The sequence below is a fragment of the Vanessa atalanta genome, chromosome 25, assembly GCF_905147765.1.
Source record: "Vanessa atalanta chromosome 25, ilVanAtal1.2, whole genome shotgun sequence".
NCBI lineage: Eukaryota > Metazoa > Arthropoda > Insecta > Lepidoptera > Nymphalidae > Vanessa > Vanessa atalanta.
This window is the reverse complement of record NC_061895.1, coordinates 7,865,803-7,887,639: the sequence shown is the minus strand read 5'-3', so window position 1 is coordinate 7,887,639 and position 21,837 is coordinate 7,865,803. Positions and strand designations below refer to the sequence as shown.

Sequence of the window (21,837 nt, the reverse complement as noted above, 5' to 3'; positions counted from 1 at the left end):
CTATTATATTGATCGACATACAATCATAAACCGCAAATGCTTTATAACAAACATGATATAGTTTTTATTAGGCAATATATATGTATTGACATATATTGACACACACACACATACAAGACAATAAAGATATATTATATATGTATCGAGAGAAATTTCGATAAATTAATAGACTATATACATCTACTAATGAAAATAATTGTACTATTGATACTAGTAGTAAGTCTCCCTTGAGATTTTTGTAATACTTTTATCTCCTGCGCAGTCCTTGACATTTGTTGACGTGGTCGAATATCGGTCAGGAGGACTTCATTATCAACGGAAACCGACACAATTAATCGGTGATGACATCGTTATAATTGACGATTATTAATTGCCAATTTAAAATATATTAATTGAAAAAAAAAAAGTTTATTTTCTTTTTTTTTTAATTCCGTAACAAATAGAATAGAACTGGTTCCCTAGAATAATACTGAAGCCGTACCATGTGTCTGAGCACAAATATTTGTCTACCAACTCCAAATACACTTGGTGTTGTTTTTGAAACGGTTGGAGTAATGATGATGATATCGTCCTGACCGATTTCGGCCACGGAACCAATTATGGGAGACCATGCCCGCATGATATATTATAGTGTACTAGTATATGCGCAAAAACAAATGCACCTTCTATTGTACTCCACAAGCGCAGGAGCAACGCTTTACGTGCACTCCGACATTGGAGTGAACACTCTTCCAACTTCCAACTTTTATTTGGTGGTTGGGCTTTGTGCAAGCCCGTTTGAGTAGATACCACCCACTTATCAGATATTCTACCGGCAAACAGCAGTACTCAGTATTGTTGTGTTCCGGTTTGAAGGGTGAGCGAGCCAGTGTAACTACAGGCACAAGGGACGTAGCATCTTAGTTGCCAAGGTTGGTGGCGCATTGGTGATGTAAGGAATGGTTTTAATATTTCTTACAACGCCATTGTCTATGGGCGGTCGTGACCACTTACCATCAGGTGGCCTATTTGCTCGTACGCCAACCAAACCAACAAAAAACTAGGAGCTGTTATTACAAATATTTTTACGGCAGAACACCCAATAATCTTATTACTAAATGACGTTAGAATATAATACTATTAGAAACTAGATTTGCAACAATCAGTTTGATGTTTACTGAAATACAAATAAAATTATTTTGAGGAGTATATGACCATTTTATTTACCAGAGGGTACCAGCGTAGCCTAGCCTTGCATATACTACTCTGTAATTGGTGTTTTTATAGTACACTTACCTATTATATCAAGACATCTGTGATATCTGCAAAAGAAATACTTCTATTATTTACCATAAATAACATAAAATACATGGATGGATATAAACATAGAATATATACAAAAATCTAGTAAGGCTGAAGAGTTGTTTATTTCTTTAGTTTAAACAAACTAGGCTCAGATTAGCTAAACTCAGAAAACCGGAGGAGACACCCTTCAAGCTGATAAAAACGAGCTTAGTACTAAAATATTAGGTAAATAAATCACATCCAACATATATGTTATGTATTTGTATACTATACTTACTAATGCTATAAATGTGAAAGTTTTGATGGATGTATGTTTGTTACGAAATCTCGCTGGAACGGCTAAACGAATCTGAATGAAATTTTGGCACAGTGATACTCGTACATTATCTGGAATTGCACATAGGTTTCTTCGGAAACATGTATCTAGCCACTGCAAACACCGCCACGTCAGAAACTTGTAAGTATTGAATTCGAACGAATGCTTATTTTCTGTAATCGGTCACGTCCGTCGTTCAAAAATATACCTGCTTCATATAAGGCTCTATGTACAAACAACATCGCCGTCAATCAATTTGTAATGGAATATATAATAATTAATAACGCATTATAGGTTTTATTTATTAATTAAACAAACTGAAGAGTTAACAAGTTTCTTTATCATTAAATTTTAAGCTTATATAGCTGCAATCCAGATGTTCAGCGACCAAACGACTAGACGCGAAAAAGAACTCAAATCTGTTCCACGAAAACAGTAAATATTCTGAACACAGAAAAGTCAGTTGCGCGGGAAATATTATATTACACAAGTACGTAAACCACGACTGTATAGATTTCAGAGAGCTATATTACATGCAATTTTGTAAGATAATCTAATGTATAAACAAATCTAAATTATAAATGTATTTTCTTACAAGAATTAAATATACTTATAACGATAGACGTGCCAAAAAACACCTCATAAATACTTTAAAATTTATCCGTAACCGATATAACATAGAACAACCAAATATTAATCTCAGTAGATATTATAATCACATTTTCAAATCACAAATGTTCTGTTAAAGAGAAAGGTGCTTAAATTCGTACTGTCGCTACTACGTCATATTACAAAAGATTTCTAACGGTGAGCCTTGGATTTCAGTAATTTCAATGTGTCGCGCCACGCGATGCGTACTTGTATACTGGAGGTTGACCAACAAAGATATTTTCATTAGGTGACTGTCAATTATTAAAAAATTAAAGCAATTTCGAAATAAAATAGAGTCGCCGTCCATTTATCCAATAAAGTTATATTATTTTTATATTAAAAATGAGAATTTATAAAAAAATAATATATTTGAATATTAATAAGATTTGATGAATAAATGATGAATATTATTTTATAAATAACCAAAGAAACAATGAAAGTTAGTATGATAAAATAAATACAAGACTCTCAAAAAATATAAATTGTCGCAATATTGACTTCAATAATAATATATATTCTATTCATTAGAAAATAACATTTAAAATACTTAAAGTGTTTAAGTAAGAAAAAAAACATTAAGTCTTAAACATATAGTTAGATAACATAATATAATTAAATTAAAATCTAAACTACAGTTTATTTATTTGTAAGAGGCAGGCACGTTTTAAGCCATTTTGCCTTCAAACTGCTAAGGAAGTTTAACCTAGATTAGCCGTAGGTAATGCTTTAAGCCCTAAACTACTATATTTTGCAAGATCTGTTGAAATGACCCGTTTGTCAAGGCTTCGGAGCTTGGAGAATGAACGTTAATGTTACAACTTTATAGCGACACACAGACATCAATATAGTCACACACACACACATACATAAAACAGTGTTGAAAAGCGCAACGCTTCAACATGTACGAACAAGATTCCGTTTTTCACACATTCGTTTAAATGTGTGAAAAAGTACTCGGGAGCATTACACTTGATGACGTATAACACTTAGGCAAATCGTTTGGTGAATGTTTATAAGTATGCCACTGGTTAAAAAAAATAATTTTTAACTCATACGGAGACATTATGTGGTCTGTATATATTACTAGCCGCCCCGATTTTTATTTATTTACTAGCTGTGCCCGCGACATCGTGCGCGTTGTTTGAATTTAAGTTATTTGGATATTGTATCGTGATTTTATTTTTATTATATATATAAGTCTAAAATAAAAGTAAGCCGTAAGGCCTAAGTTACTCCTTATTACATCCGCTATCTGGCAGTGAAAGTCCCGTCGAAATCGGTTTAACCGTTCCAGAGATTAGATTCTGTTACGCGTTAGACTGAACTGACTGCTGAACCGATTCCAAGAAATTTGATATGAAATAGCAAGAATTAGGCTACTTTTTTCAATTAACTCCTCGAGGGGGTAAAATCCCCATTTTACGACGGTTTGTGTGATATAGCTAATGTTTTATAAATCTCGAGCAGGTAACGCCGCAGGGTCAGCTAGTATTAGAATTAAAATAAACTACAAGTGAGTTTTAAGAAATTAACCTCTAAATCTCGATAAAAGATTATATATTTATAACGTACCCGAACGGTACCACGGTATTGGTAGCGTAATAGTAGGTACTGGAGGTAAACCTTTCGTTTCTAGTCGATAACATGACTGAATACAAAGTATTTAATAAAAATGATATACGTGTGTGTTGGCAGCAAATAATTATCAATAAACATTGAACAACATCACATACATTACTCTGATCCCAATGTAAGTAGCGAAAGCACTTGTGTTATGGAAAATTCGAAGTAACGACAGTACCACAAACACCCAGATCCAAGACAACATAGAAAACTTTTTCTACATCGACTAGGCCGGGAATCGAACCCATGAAACTCATGAAAACCGGTGTACGCACTATTCGACCACGTAGATAGTAGTAGTAGGCATAGACTGAAAAGCAGCTAAGCTGAGTCTAAGACCTTTTCCCCAAATTGTTAAGATAATGTTTTATCTTTGTAATTATCTGTTTCTATTTTATGCGTTTTTATTAAATATAATATCTTCGTTATTATTAAACAAACATTTAGCGATAAAGCAAAAAAAAAAAATGTACTAAGTTTTTTTTGCCACTCATATCACGTAAAGTAATTTTTCTAGAGACGTATAGAAGGTCAGAAGTTTGACAAATTGAAATCATGATCAATTTGATCAAAAAACCGAAATCGAATCGATCGAAAAACCGTTGAATACAAAGTAAAAATATACCATAACATATTCATGTGATTGTTTTTCTGACGCTACACACAACCAACGCCTCGTAACGCAGTTTCGAAAGGTCCCATTTGAACATTTGTAATAATAATACCTATAAACAAAGACTTGCTTATGACATTGACTTTGAAAATCATGTATAAAATATTATTCATACTTGTTGCGGTTTGAGGCACGCCTGCTTAGGTATATCAACACGAAATTTGGCAAAAGGCCAGTCCGTTAACCACTCAGCTTGAATGACAAAAAACATTTGAACAAGCTTCTTAATATACGGAAATAAAGAAACTGACAAGAATTTAAAGAAAATATTCCATTAAAATCCCTCACAGCGGAGCAAAAGCTCTTATTTATTTTTGCACATTATTGCACGCCAGGTACTAAAAACTAAATATATTATATACGTGACAAGGTAACGTACAATGTACATAATAAATTATCAGAATGTACAAACTAACATTAGTTGCAACAGCCGGCCTCTTAGCAGGCAACCTTTGGGCAGAGGACCAATTGTAAAATATGTGTGAAATGCCACTATTAATTTTAATACATGTAAGTATAGTTTAGTCAGTTGTGTAGCTATCATAGGGCAAGGTGTTGCAAGCACCAGGGCTCTTTAGGAGAGGACAATGATTTATTAATTAAACTGAATCATATTTACACACTGGCCAAATTACCACAATGGCCACTGGCACAACGACGACTAAATGTATATTATTATTTATTAATTTTTTTTTTATAAGTAATAATAGCACTAAAAAAAAATCAATGCAACCCAACACTGGGGCCGTCATCCGCATAGCTACATCACTGAGTTAAATATAAATTAAAATACAAATAAAATAATAATATTAAAAATACATACATAATATATAAAGTCATAAATAATGTGCATAGCATTAAATTAATCTTATATATAAAAACTAGCTATGTCCGCGACTTCGTGCGCGTTTGAATTTAACAAAAAAGTTATTATTGTAGCCTAAGTTACTCCTTATTACATCAACTATCTACCAGTGAAAGTCCCGTCAAAATCGATCCAGCCGTTCCAGAGATTAGCCGGAACAAACAGACAGACAAAAATTGAAAAAATGTTATTTTGGTATATGTACCGTGTATACATACATATATGCATTTAGTAAAAAGCGATTATTTTAATATTACAAACAGACACTTCAATTTTATTATATGTATGTATGTATAGATTAATATCACTTTGAGATTCATAGACACTGTACGATTGAGCACCATGAATGCTTATTGGTTTATAGTGTATTTTTATGATACAAATTAATTAATAATAATTAAATATCTCTATAAAAAAAGATTAGCAGTTGTACATAAGTGACGCATTACTTTAACGGCTCCTCGTAATTTAAAAATGATCGACTTCAGATAAGCAACAATGATGTGTTAAACACCTGAACTATTACTACTACTAGAAGCCCTATTTTGCTAACAAATTCAGATTTTATAGTAAGCGTTGCCGTTTGGATTTCCTAGTCTACTACTAGAACGATCGAGTTACGGTTTAGTTGAATATGAATCGATATAGAATCGGAAGCGTATTGTAAACGTTATTAATAAGTAAAGCAAGCCCAGTTACGTTTAAGCTGATGTTTATTTTTGTAAGAAATAGAATCAGGAACATATCTTAATTGTTTTAAATACAACTGTTCCCCAGCTATTGATACTGTCTAAATTGTTGTAACTCGCCGCTAGATGGCGTACCGTGCACATGCTACATCCAACAGGTACTAAAGGTGTATGCTTACTTTCAAAACATATAAGCAATACGATCGTAACAGAAGTAAACCCAAAAGTGATGAAAAGAGAGACAAACATTCGAGACATACAAACTTGTATTGCAATTTGCAACATAGTTATACTCACATTTCCAAGATAATGCAACGTAATGAAGTAATTAAAAATTAACAGACAATTAACCAGATAATAATATAAACAAAACCAAATTAAATCCAGTTCATGCAACTCGGCTATTACAAAATTCTCTGAAAAATGAGACCATCTCAATAAGTTAACAGCATATGCGCCAGGTATGAAACATTTGTCAGCTATCTCATTATTATTTTTTTTAATAATAGATAGTCGAAGAAAATGGCCTACCTCATGGTAAGTGATCACCATCACCCAAAGATATTGGCGCTGTAAGAAATAATATCTATTCCTTACATCACACCGATGTGCCACCAACCTTGGGAGATAAGATGTTATGTCCCTTGTGCCTGTAGTTAAACTATCTAACTTAGCCGTTCAAACCAGAACACAACAATACATTATTGTTTGGCGGTAGAAAATCTGATAGCTCAGAGGTCCCTGGTCCGACGAGCTTGCACAAAGTCCTTCCACCGAGGATAAAGACTGTTAAAATCCACATGTCCTATCGTTTGGGCCATAAAGACTATGCATTGAGTACTTTTGCAACCTTTTATAACATATACAATGCACAAAAGCAATTAACACAACAGTTAAATTGTGTCCCAATAGGAGCTTAGAGAATACACTGTTTCAAAATTCAGCGCGAAACGACAAATCGGTGTTAGTGTGTCAAAAACATTTGCTTAAGCCTGAGAGCTTCACACCTGTTTGATTTCTCACAGGTCTTCAATAACCGATGAATATTGTGTTTGAGGTACATACACATCGTCAGTGAAAAGAAGAAACGCTTAAGCGCCAAAATTGCAATTTTGGAATATGAACTTTAGTCACTAAACTTTAAACATAACTTCCCAAGACCACCATACCGGCGTATCAGCCTTTCGAAGATATGTTGTCGTCCTTACCGTTTTCGATCGCGTATGTGATTTTCAAGAGGCTAGCCTGCAATGGACATAGTGCACACATGTGTGTATATATTTAAATATTATATGGCCGAGATGGCCTAGTGGTTAGAACGCGTGCATCTTAACCGATGATTTCGGGTTCAAGCCCAGGCAAGCACCACTGAATTTTCATATGCTTAATTTGTGTTTATAATTCATCTCGTGCTCGGTGGTGAAGGAAAACATCGTGAGGAAACCTGCCGGTGTCTAATTTCAACGAAATTCTGCCACATGTGTATTCCACCAATCCGCGCATTGCAATCCGCAATGGTGGAATATGCTTCTCCTAGAAGGGAGAGGAGGCCTTAGCCCAGCAGTGGGAAATTTACAGGCTGCTAATGTAAAAATGTAATATAAGTGCACCCTCCATTTTCACAGACGACAACAGACGCAGACGCAGGACAAACGACTTCCCCTTGCACGGAAATGTAAACGCTGCCAAATTCTAGACTACCTGCTAATGCGAATTTTTCGTCGGCAAAACTCAAAAACTTCTTAATAACCAGCCTCGAGATCGGAACCCAGAACCCAAGATATATGATCTTATAAGATTACTACCACGAAAAGGAGACAATCAGATAAAACTTCATAGGGTTTACCTTAACCCTATATTCTAACTTTACGATTATTGAAAAATATACATGTATCAATAAACTCAACATTTGCATATTCACAGCTAGACGAGAGTTTTCATTCGGTATGTTTACAAAAGCGTATTACAAATCATTAATGTTATAACCATATTTAAGTTTACGAATAAACATATTCACTCACGACGACGCGCCCCCCTACGTTACATTATCGACAATCATTTGTATCGACGTGCTTACAAGATGTCTTCGTGTGCGTGAGGCGAACACACGAGTAAATACAGGAAAAAAAATGTAAATTAGCTTATATGATTTTTTTTACGTGTCGTTAAACGTGGGGAAGGCACATTCGTAAGAGCTTAAACATCTATAAATAAGGATAACAAAAATAATAAAAGATAAAACACTAGTACTGATGTAAGATATATTAGTACAGGTGGTATTTACAGACAGATAGATCGTTATGACTGTTTTCTAAGTAATTTACTCGGTTGTTAATTACAAATTGCAATATCGTTTAATGCTTAACTCAACTCAAAGCTAAACTAACAAACTCAACTAATAAGATAACTTTAATTGCTATAATAATTACATTACGGATAAAGCAACTTTTTTATACCATAATCTTTCACTTGGTGGTAGGGTTTTGCAAGCACGTCTGGCCACCACCGAACAGCAATACTTGTTAGTATTAGTATTGTTGTGTTTCAGATTGAATAATCAGTGAGCCAGTGGAACCGCAGGCACAATAGACAAAATCTAAGTTCTCGAGGTTGGTGGCGTATTGTTCTGATGTAAGGAATGGTTAATATTTCTTACAGCGCCATCGTATATATGGTATATTTGGCCATCTGCCTACCTATATTTTATACAATATTTTTATCGAATTCGGTTTCTTATAGATTTTTATTTGGGATATCAGATGTTCTCCGCTATATTCGGAGTTCCATACCTTCTCCTCGAAGGGAAAGGAAGAATTTTAGAGGCTGTTAATGTAATGTAATGTAACGTCCCTGATATATATCGAGATGATTCGAAATCGCAAGGGTGTTTACGTACATACTATGTATTAAAAGGAGCGAAATTAAACCAAGCATTTTTCGTCTGCAGTTTGCGTTAGTCCTAACGATACGTAAAAGCCATAACATCCATTTTCATTTCATTCTCACGCTTTAAACTAAACAGTCACAAACGTTGTAGATTTTATCAGGATTAATTTTTGCATATGTTTTTTTAATGTCATTACACTTGAAACGTGATAATTATGAACGCATATGTAATCGTCGTTGTTATTTTAATGTAATATATAAACGAACAAAGTAAGCTATTTATAGTTACAAATACATACATATTCTTCTGTGAACGCTGTAGTTATAGTTAATTTTGATACTTGATATGATCTAGTGACTCTGTTGGTTGTTACTACTAGAGGAACAACCTTGTTAACATTCGTAAATCGTAACCCGACACAGGGTTAATAAAATTGTTGTTCACGTTAAACACGAGTCTGAAAAACGTCCAAAATTATTCAATTGGTAGAAAAAAAACATCGTCAAGGAACGTTAGTGCGCTTAAGAATATCATATAACTAAATGTTTTTTAGATAATAATACACATTGAAAATGAAACTATCGCCTCCAGGTCAAGTCAGGCAAACGATCTGAAGGCGCACTTGATGGAAAATGACTACTACCGCCCTTGGACATTTGCAACATCTGGGGCTTGGAGGTGCATTGCCGGCTTTAAAAATTGTGTACACTCTTTTCTTGAAGGTTCCCAAGTCGTATCGGTCCGGAAAAACCGCCGACGAAAGCTGGTTCCTCATAGAGGTTGCGCGAAACAGAAAATGCCTTAAAATCGCGCTGTTATAGATTTTCGGCCTTGTGTGCGGATAACCATATCTTTCATATTTATATTACATATAAAGATTAGATTAATGATTTTTTGTTCACAAAAACATCCTAAACAATCTTCCTTAGATAGATATATGCTATTAATTTTAATTCCGATGATCCTTCCCCCTTTTTTTAAATACACACAATCATCAGTTTAGATTCGAATGTTTGATCCTCTGAGATCCGAACCGGAAATTAATGTCACGATATCAGAATCTGTAGTCTTGGAAAACTCACCACTAATTAAAGCTGTTAAATAACGTTTCTCATTAAAAAATTGGATTCGTTAACACACGATCCAAGACATGAAAGTGTTTTTGAATAAAGGTTTAAATGCCTAGAAATTCTAGTTCTATCATTAGTCTTAGTAAAGTGTGTTTATTGGTTATACATAATGAAGTTGGAGAAATCATTCACTCGGAGAGAGGTGCTAAATGTTTGGTGACACTAGTTACATTAGTAGGGTTCGCACTTCTGTTATTAATTTATTTTTCTCTCTTTAGCTTGTAAATGTCCCATTACTGAGCTAATACCTCCTCTACCTTTGAGAAGGTTTGGATATTGTTCCACCACCCTGGACGTGGACACATTTGACAGAATTTTATTAAAATTAGACACATACAGGTTTCCTCGCGATGTTTTCCTTCACTGCCGAGATGAGTTATAAACACATATTAAGCATATGTATATTCAGTGGTGCTTGCCGGCTCGTTAAATCGCAATCATCGTTTAAGATAGACGCGTTCTAACCACTGGGCCATCTCGATTCATAATTAATTTACATTTATTAAAATACTTAGAATTAAACAGCGTTTTCTGTACCGAATAAAAAAATTAAATTTATATAGACATACTGGCAAATGTACCATCTGATAGTAACCACCACCTACATTGTAACTGTGAGATATATTAACAATTCCTTACTTCGCCAATGCGCCACCTATCATAGGAGCTGAAATAGTTATCTCTTGTGCCTGAGTTGCAACAATACGAAGTATTGCTGTTTGGAGGTAGAATGTGATGAGTGGGATAGACCTACCCCAGTAAAGTGTTAACAAAAAAAAAAGAGTCTACAAATAGTCTCTTACAACTACTTTCAAATCATCGGTCGCTATCAATAGATTTGAATTTCGATCATATTTTTCTCATATTAAATGTAGTCATGTACAATGATAAAAATAATGGTGCTATGGTCAGATAATGTGTGCACGACACTTAAATTTATATTTACATTATTACAATTCCATAATGTTGTCTGGAAGAGATGTACTTAGCGATTATTCTGCATTATTATATGGTTTATGGTATTTTTATTATAAAAAATATATCTTTGTGCAATAAAGAATATAATATTAGCTATCCTGCATGAAAAACAACGAACAAGACACCACGCCTTTTGCTTGTGTACATGTATAATTGAACACAATGGCATGACGAATTTATTCATAAAAACAAAAATTATATATATAAATGTGTCAAAGACAAAACCAATAACATATATTTAAATATAGGTGATATATCATCGAAATTTTATTGAAATGATATATAATAATAATAATTTCACTATAAGATAGAAGTATTATATTATATTCATAATAAAAACCTGGGGAATTTGTATGGTCGAAAGCGTCCGTCTCAAAAACTCAAAGGGCTAAACTTACTTATAACTTAGTATGGAAGTTATAACATAAAGATCACCTTACATACGTGACATCTAAATTAAATCGGCTGAAACCGCGGGTCAAAGCTACCTAAGTACTAAAACTTGGTATTTGTTTAAACAAAACGAACTACTACAGTTTTGTTAAGTTTATAAAATAAATATTTAAAGAATAGTAGGTGCATTGTTTGACGAATAATTACGTTGTGCAAATATTTTAAGCGCATCGCTTTGCAACAAGACATTTTGAGCATTGACTTAAGTATCACTAGAGACATATGTTCCTTTTTAAAAACAGCAACAAAAATTAATACTTACTTAGCGGTAAGGCTTTGTGCAAGCCCGTCTGGGTAGGTACCACCCTCTTATTGTACCGCAAAACAGCAGTACTCAATATTATTATCATCCGGTTGAAAGGGTGAGTAAGCCATTGTCCCTAGAGGCACAAGGGACATAACATCTTAGTTCCCAAGATTGCGCATTGGCGATTTAAGGAATGGATCATTTTACTTGGAACGCAATTGTCTATGGGCGATGGTGACCACTTACTTGAGGCAAGCCATTTTCTCGTCCGCCTATATATATCATTAAAAGTAATAACTTTAAAATAATCGAATCGCTAACACGATTATTACATCGTGAGAGCGAAATCAAAATATTTTATATTTCTAACGGGCTTGAAATTACAACATCAGTAAAAACTCGAGTCGACAACCCTAGACGTAACGTCACAAATAGAAAGTAACAGGTACATGAGCTGATTGAAGTCCATTAACAAGACCTTGTTTTATAATTTCTTGAATGTACTACTCGTAACTTCTCCATAATAACGTAAAACGGGTAGTAATAATATAAAGAGTCGAGTAGGTTTACAAGTGTGATGGTTGTTGAAGATTAAGACAATATTTCGTTGCTATCAGTATTTAAAACGGGATATTTAACATGTTTTATTGTACGAATGTCTCGTGAACAAGACATTCGTAGATAATGTCGAAATATCGAGCTCAACCAAATAAAATATTAAAAAACACTATGTGATGTTTTTAATGAATAAAAATAACCATGTTAATTTAAAATCTAATATTTAGTTGTTATTTATTTATTTATTTATTAAGGACCATCAGCAGTCACTACACTTACACATGTTATATTTTCATTTGTTCATACATACATTCACTCTTTAAGACGGCCACAGCATGCATTTTTAGGTACAATTCACAGGTATATTTTTTTACTAAAATAATTTTACAATACTAAAATACTAGAGATTAACTACTAATTAGATTAAATAAAGCAATAAATATTATAATTAACAAGTTCAGTAATATTATTGATCACGTTTATAACATACAACAAAATAAATTCAATAAAAAATGAAGAAAATTAGTAAATAGTAATAACTTAAAAATTTGAATTAATTAATAAATTTAAAATAAAATAATAATAATAACTTTAAATAAATTTTTCATTGATATCTTAAACTAACATGCTTACAATAAATTGTTTTGTAATTAAGATTCTAAAAATAATTCAATAACTATTTTTCTGTATTTATTTATGGAATCCCCGAAAATCTCAAGTGATTTTCGAGTCTTTTTCATAAGTTTCAATGTGAAACATCTATTCGCACCTTGGGCGTAAGACTCGTATGCCGTAACGGCAAACGGCATGACGCTCTCGTATGACGTCATAACCCCACTCCGCCCGCTCTCTCCTACCCTATATGTGCGTGGCAAATATACTATATTCTTGAACACCAGAAGTGAAAATTCCTTTTTAATCACTAGGCTTATATCTATTTTACTTTAAAATAACAAATGGCAATCAATATTAAGATTTGAAAATGTTTATTATTCCAAAAAGAAATATTAAAATATTAGCATTAGTTACTTTAAGTAAATAATAATTACGGCAATTTTCTATGTCTGAGAAATTACATACCCGAAGCACTCAAATTTCGCGCCAAAAAGTAAACTCAAGCCTCTGTGACAGGCGATCGCGCCCTTTTTTTTTAATCATTACGCTACAAGGTATTCATGTATTAATCGGTAAAAATATAAAATTACTCGCTGCCTGTCCTGACTCCGTCTGGCTGAAATAAGAATTTAGTTTGTGATCATAGTCTAATCGAAACCATCCAAGAACACAAAAAAAATAATGGGATTCTTACAGGTTAAAACCCTACGACGGCTTTACACGAAGGTGGTCGAAGGTTGTGGGATCATACTATCATTTTTTTTTATTCAAAAGTATGTATAGACTATTCAAACCACAAGAGGATTTAAGAAAAATAAACAAATTTGACATTAAATTGTCGTGATTGACGCGCAACTTTGACATTGAATAAAATAGAAAATCCTCTTGGCACAATGAAAGGCCAAAACAAAAAAAAAACTAATAGAATATTCGAGATCTTGAATAATTAATTAATCTATTACATTAATTACGGATTCACGAAAGATTTTTGAATGAAGTTTTCATCTGTAGTAAAAATATTTTTTGATTATGTCAAGTGGAACATTGTTGTATTGTAAATACATATGTATATATTTGTCAAGAATTGTTAGTATATACCAGAGTAGTAGAGTATATATAGCATAGTATTGTATATAGCAGAATTTAAAGAAAACCGCATGGAATATGTAAATCTAAGGTTTGTTTATTCATCAAATACATAATCAACTTTCCTCGTATATAAATTAATTTATGGCATTAGCATTAGCAGCCTGTAAATTTCCCACTACTGGGCTAAAGGCCTCCTCTCCCTAAAGGAGAAGGTTTGGAGCATATTCCACCACGCTGCTCCAATGCGGGTCGGTGGAATACACATGTGGCAGAATTTCGTTAAAATTAGACACATGCAGGTTTCCTCACGACGTTTTCCTTCACCGCCGAGCACGAGATGAATTATAAACACAAATTAAGCACATGAAAATTCAGTGGTGCTTGCCTAGGTTTGAACCCGAAATCATAGGTTAAGATGCACGCGTTCTAACCACTGGGCCATATCGACTCTTAAATAATTTATGGATATTATGAAAATTTGCTTTCATAATGGAGTTATCGACATCGATACGATGTGTATGCAGATAGCATTGTTTCGAAATATATGTTCGAAACCAAATGGGATACGCATTAATATTTGGAATAATATTATATTAAACTAAGGTAACTTCGTACAGGTCGGGGATCGATGTAATTGTATAAACACATTTGTAGTATTTAAAATAACAATCAGTTTATGCAAACAATATCTATTACACTTCTAAATTAATTCTAAGGATTTAAATTGTAATTTTTAATTACGGCATAAATTGCGAGTTTCGGCTAAGAATTCGATAATTACTATCGAAGTGATTTCTTATCGCGTCCTCAACATCGTCTTAAAACCACGTTTGCAAAAAAAAATAGCATTTTATAAATAGCATTTTTTGTATAAAACCTGTTGAACAATTTGTAATTATTTAAACATGCTGGCCTCCGTAATTCAAAATAAACAATTGTCAATTGACTTATTCATTTGCCTACGAGGCATGTATGACATGCATGTACTCCCATACATCTACGTAAAATTAGAGTTAGAGATCACTCTTTGTGTGAATGTGGCCTAGGCGAATGTTCCTTATCCCATATACTTCCCAAACTCCTCCATCCCAAATACGACACTTTCCCTGTTAAATTTCTTCGCCCTATTAAGGTTGAATGATTGTTAATAATTGTATTTAGTCCACTTTGTAAATTTTTATGTAAATACATTAAACGTAATAAAATTACTTGTAAATAGTTTTGTGATTTTTTCTTATATGTTATTTTATTTTTAGCTAATTATTTATTATTGTGTTGTTTAAGGTTTTGAGTTCACAAATCTACAACTATTATGCCTTCAAAATTAAATTGAACCTGTTATCTCGACCGTAACGTTCAATCGCCATGTGAAGTTGGCGAAATAATCTGTGCCCTCTCGTACACCACAAATTGTATATGTTACCTATTTGACTTTAAGTATGTTAAGTCTTTGTTTAATTTTAATAATTGTGTAATTAGTATTAGTGGAAACTTAGCTGATATATGTTATATTGTATATTATTGTACCATAAGTGTCATCTCATTGTTTGTTTCCCTAAAATAAAATGATAATAAAAAATATATCATAACATGACCCGTAAACTTCCATTTTTAATTTAAACTACCCTTCCCATAGAATTACAATATGTAAAGATATTGAAAGATTATTTTTAAAATAAAAGCCTTTCACTACTTACCTATGCGCCACCAACCTCGGGAACTAAGATGTTATGTCCCCTGTGCCTGTGATTACACTGGCTCACTCACCCTTCTAACCGGAACACAACAATACAGAGCACTGTTATTTGGCGGTAGAATATCTGATGAGTGGGTGGTACCTACCCAGACGGGCTTGCACAAAGCCCTACCACCAAGTGATGCCTCTGTAACTCTCAAACACTTTTACATTTGAACAATACTTGATTGCGCAGTCGGCTAAAAATACCGATCATAATATTCAGTCCACGTGAACATAATCAATATTAAGATGGACAAATGATCTCATTACCATCAAATCAAGGCTAATGCACGACAATTTGGTTCAGAAGTCTCGAGACAGTTGCGTAACATACATCACTAATGATCGAGAAATTTCAGACGGCTTTATAACTAAAGTAAAATATAATAACCGACGCAATTAATATATTATATGTCTTTTCTAACTTGACGATCTGTGTAATTATTGTGTTATTATTTCAAGAAATTGTTCGCAGAACTTCGGAATTAGGCAGATGGCTGAGTTTATACACCCATTCTAAGAAAAAACGGTGTTGCCGTATGTCCTGCGTCTAATCCATTTCAGGTCGTGACGGAACGGTTAGGTTAGGTTCTTAAAAATCAATTTTGGCTGGTGGAGAAATCGTCAGAACACTGCTGATAAAATAATAAGTTAATAAGACTCTATAATTTTCGTTAGCTATCTGATACAGTAACATACACTTAAAGTAAATGATAGAAAATAACGATAGCACACTTCCGCTATCAAAGTAATGGTGATGGCCAACCGTGAAACATGGAACGCCTTGTAAATTGATGACACGCACGCGAGCTCAAGTGTTATTATGTGTTCACGTGATCTCACGGATATCAAGTGTCATAGATCGCAGGTGGCACACATTGAAATCGTATGAGTTTTTTTTATGTAGAAAAACAAATGAATATGCAAAAGTGCGCAAACTGTGAGAAACATTTCCTACCCTAATCCTCACAAAAATAAACCTCAGCTAAATCGCAACTTGGGAAATTCCACTAATTTCTAACCGTTATACGTCCTCGACTCTATACAGATCCACTACCAAACCGCAACTAGAAGTAGAATGGGAAAACGTCTAAATAACGATTACATTTCCATTCGATAATACAAATATTTCTTGACTTTTCGGCGAGATATTATATAGATTAAATTGTACTTAACTGACCTAACTTTATATCTCAAACGTTGGAAAATAATAACTACTGAGTTTCACTTATCACTTCCGGTAGAAGCTACATTTCAAGCCAGTGGTAGCTTTCCGTTTAATACAGTTATGTATAATAACGATTCCAGAGTTTTTCTAAAAGCTTTAGCTCGAATAAAGTATATTTTGATTTTGGTTGTTATAAGCTGACAATTTATTAACAGAACTGACCTCCTATTACAACCCCATCCTTGAACAATCTCGTATCAAAGTCTACTTACTTCAACGGTAAGACCTTAATTATTTTGTCCTTTATATTAATAATGGTGTAATTTATACAATACAATACAATTTTTTTATTGTTCATAAAATAGCACACAGAGATAAAATAATTGTTACAAAAGTATGTATGTACTAAGATGTTTATACTTAGACAAAGACTAGCAATAGGTACCAACATTAAATAAGTAGTACTTTGTAGTATATTAAAGGTCTAGTAAGGGTCCACCTGATGGTAAAACGTCACTGTAATGTTCACATGTAAAGTCGATCTACCAATAAAATAAAATAAAATAAATACATATTATATTTAAATATCAGCTCGCTGTGCACACACACCGTCTTCACCGCGCGCCCATTTTATATATCCTATTTTCCCGCGCTTTTACCTTTTTAAAAAAATTACTTTGACCATTACCAATATTTGTTTGAAATCATTTATCACTGAAAGGTTCTGGAAGTGATCGTTTTGCTTCCAATCTTTGCATCATGTCGTAAAAACGAACAAAGACTTAAATTAAAAATACAAAATATAGGATCGGAACTATTATGCTCATTATTTTGATACGACGAGACAACATCTTGTAAATTTTGCACAGCTACGGAAAGGGATTTTCTCATCTTTAACAATCTTTAACCAAAGAAGGAGGTTCTCAATTTTTTTATGTTTGTTACTTAAGGACTCCGTAAGTTTCGAACAAATTTGATTTTCTTTTAGATTGGGAGGGTATATATACTCCCTTTGGTCCCATTTAAATATTTAATATTTCGGAATAACCTTTTCTATGAGATAAATCCGATCAGTAGTTGTTGAAAATAGAGGTGATCTTTTTTGAACTTGGTTAAAAACACATGTCCTATGGCACGGTATAATCGACTTCAAAACCAAGTAGAAATACGATCCATCTTTCCACATAAATATAGTCGATTCAATTACTCTATTATTTGTTTAATCTCTTTGTTGCACAGATTTATCATCAAAGTCTCATAACTTAATATATTGCATCATATTAATGCTCAACCACTTTAAACATCAGGTCAAATGTGGAGTATTATTGTCAACAGCAGCATGCCTAGACTTTGCACCTGGTAATTGTATCAACGTTGACAAGACTTAATTAATCAAAATAATTATTCAGATTATTTTACACTTTAAATTACATAATTATATTTTTACATATAATGTAGAATCGGCCTTGGCCATCACCATCGCCCATAGACATTTGCGTCGTGAGAAATTTTAACCTTACATCGTCAATGAACCACCAACCTTGAGAACTATAGTCTCTTATGCCAGTTGCTTATCAGCAAATACAGGCACTCCTTCAAATCTAATTACAAAAAATACTAAGAATTGTTGTTTGGCAATAGAATATCTGATGAGTGGGTGGAACCAACACGAGCTTGCACAAAGCTCTACCACCAAATAAAACATACAGAAATCCTTGGTAATATGTTATAAGAGGTAACTTTAAATAAGTTTCTTTAATGTTTTTCATTTTCTTACACAACTACTACGTTATACGATTAAAGCCTCGTAGTTTACATTGTAGCAAATCCCGAGCCAGACTAATAAAATATGGTATTGTTATACAACCAAGCCTTGAAAAACGCATGAAACCGTTGGTTCGATCTCGATCTCTATCATGTCGGAGCGGTTTCATCAGACTATGATAGTAAGGAGATAGGAAATGCAGCTGTGTTTGCACACATGGTCCCGCAAAATAAAATCTCCTGCACTTGGCCAACATCACCAACATTTAGCCAACATTTCGACAGGAGGCATTATTGTACTATAAATACGACTGACGTAGAACGTTCATAAATCGCTCATGGTATACATGAGCGATTTATGATATTTGTGATTACGTTAATATCGTCGGAGAGAAAATCGTCGAACTGCAACATCTGGCTTTGCATTTTTGTTCATAACAACTTCTTCAGCGCATCCACTCGTGAATAATTTCTGACCGGTGAACACGAATGTTATCAAAACAAATGACGAAAGGTTTTCTATTATTCTTCGCCACTCAAAATATTGTAACCAATACAAAAGTTTGGAGAACATTATAGGTGAAAACACATTCCAATATGTGAGACATAGATTACAAACCATTGGATGATCAGATCAATGGCTCACAAGCAGCAGCCTTTCACGACTCAAATAGGTATAAATGAAATAGCCATAAGACATTTGCTAAATACGAAACACGAAAGCGGTTCCATTGCGGAATCCGCAATAGAGCGACCTTCGACGGAATCCCTTCACTGCACCCGAAATGCGGTTAAGCATTACAACCCGATGTCTAAACTACGTTGATTTTAAATTACAGGTAGCTATTTACAATCGTGACTATCATTATACGCGAAATAATAAACTCATAACTTTGTCCATCTGAACATCAGTTTTCTGGACCCATCTGTGTCTGGACCTTCGCGAGAGGGTTATACTTGCACTGGAAGTGTCAACCACTTACCTGGTCAATGCACCACCAATCTCCATCAATACTCAATCATAAAACTAAGAATTCTGTGAAGCCGTCCAGATAAAAGGAGTATAAAATATCTGTATACATGAGAATAAACATAATAAGTTTTGTGATCAATAGGAATATTTGTTCATATCGATTTTTTACAAATAAAGCTTATAGACCCCCCCCCTTCCATTTATATATACCTATATTTTTCATCACCTGAAAAAAAAATATTTTTCTGAGCTAAGTCCTTAAAATACTTTCATCCTATAATGAAATAATAGATCTTTGAATAAAAATTTAGTTTATATCTAATCACCACACAAGCGATATATTTTAACGAGATTATAGGTACTACTTATTATAATGATTGGAGTAAAATATGCAAGGAAACATTAATATGTTATAAAAAAAAAATTAATCATTTTTAAAGTATTGCTTTCTTTAATACAATCAACATGCAAGATAGATTTGTCTTAACAAATCTAAAATTTATAAAGAAATTAAACAATCAATGAGAATTTAATTACTACCTGAATATTAAAAACTTAACAAATAAATACAAGCTAAAAGTCAACAAAAAAGATCAACCCTAAATCAACAAGCATGACTAAGTTAATCAAACACAAAGAAACTCTTTGTCATTTGTAAATGATTCATGTCCTGTAGACAGTTCAATTCTTTAGTAAAAACATAGCCTAAAAGTGATAAGACATTTTGTATAAAAACACAATAAATGAATTCTTAGTTACCAGTTACAGACAAATATTTATTATCCGCCTATACAAGTTGTTGAAAACAATATAATTTATCAATTTAATTGTAATCATTCGTTTTTATGAAACAATCAGTCACATAAAGATTTATCACAGCTCTATTCATTAGTTATGGATGTTAAAAAATGTAAATAAAAAAACATTATTGTTGTCTTATTGCAAATTTGCAACATTGAATAAAGTTAAAATAATTTAAAAAAAAAAACATTTTTTTGCATACTTATATAAATTTAAAAATAAAACATAATACAACAATAACTATTAATAGTTAATTAGCTATGAATATATATTAACTTTATGTATATGTATAACAAACACAAGGTCATAAATAATAGCAGGACAAGTGTATGTAGGCTACTGATACTTATTTATTGGAAAAAATGCATCATAGACACATGAAATTTATAAAATTTATAAAGTTGTTAAAGTGTCAGAATCCCAGATAATTATTTCTACCTTTAACATTATTTTTCTATAAAATATACAGTAAAAAAAAAAATAGACATTTAGCCTATAAAATCGAAGATTTTTTTTTTTCAATATGCAATATTAAAATAACAATTAAGAGGCAAAGACAGATGGTTAATTAAATTAATCAAAATGTGATTAACAAAGATCATTAGAGAAAGAATGATGTAAATTTTCTTCTATTGACCTTTTTTTTATTTAAATGTATTTTATCCTTTATTTTTGTTTATGTCTATTTTTATAATAAACATTAATTAATATCGTTTTATTCAATAGATATATAAATTAATTACTACTAATGTAAGTACCTAATCAATGAATTACTAAATAATCTATATGTTACGCGTATTTAACAGTTATAATGTTATTGTTTAATGGAAATATTAAGACTCAAGTGCGAATATGAAAATTAAAGGAAAATCTTATACGATTCTTATCAGAACAGTAACGATGTCTTCAAGGTAAAATCAATTACTATCGACTTCAAAATAGATTTCCCATATTCAAGAATAAAGTAACGTCTATTAAATAAAGGTATATACTTACCAAAAAATCATGTGAATATTCACTAAACACAAATCACGACAAAAATAAATATCGAATTAAGCGCAAAATAAACTACTGCGAAATCCTACAAAATTAGGATTTTGAGAGTACCAAGCACTATTATTATATTTTTAGTGATAATCAGTTCTTAAAACAACAAATAAAACACTCATAAAGTGCTCACTGCGAAGAACTTATTTTTTCGCGAAATTTTTAATTATTGTAAACAACTCTATAATGTAAACAACTTATCGAAAACAACAAAGACGACCGGTTACCAACATTCGCAAAATGCGTCAGCCGTCAAATCAAATGTCAACTTACAAATTAAAAACAGCT

General features: G+C 32.7%; 1 protein-coding gene across 2 annotated transcripts in view; it reads right to left on the bottom strand.

Annotated features, from left to right (window-relative positions):
- The window catches only part of LOC125073802 (ATP-binding cassette sub-family D member), an 87,846-nt gene extending 66,054 nt beyond the window's left edge, over positions 1–21,792 (bottom strand). Inside the window, exons 1-2 of one of the 2 annotated variants that reach the window (XM_047684855.1) lie at positions 21,499–21,792; positions 1,276–1,301 (exon numbers count right to left, since the gene is read on the bottom strand). The gene's annotated coding sequence lies outside the window, so the exon portion shown is untranslated. The remainder of the gene's footprint in view (positions 1–1,275; positions 1,302–21,498) is intronic. The other variant, XM_047684857.1, reaches the window with a different exon arrangement.
- Between the last annotated feature and the right edge of the window lie 45 nt (positions 21,793–21,837).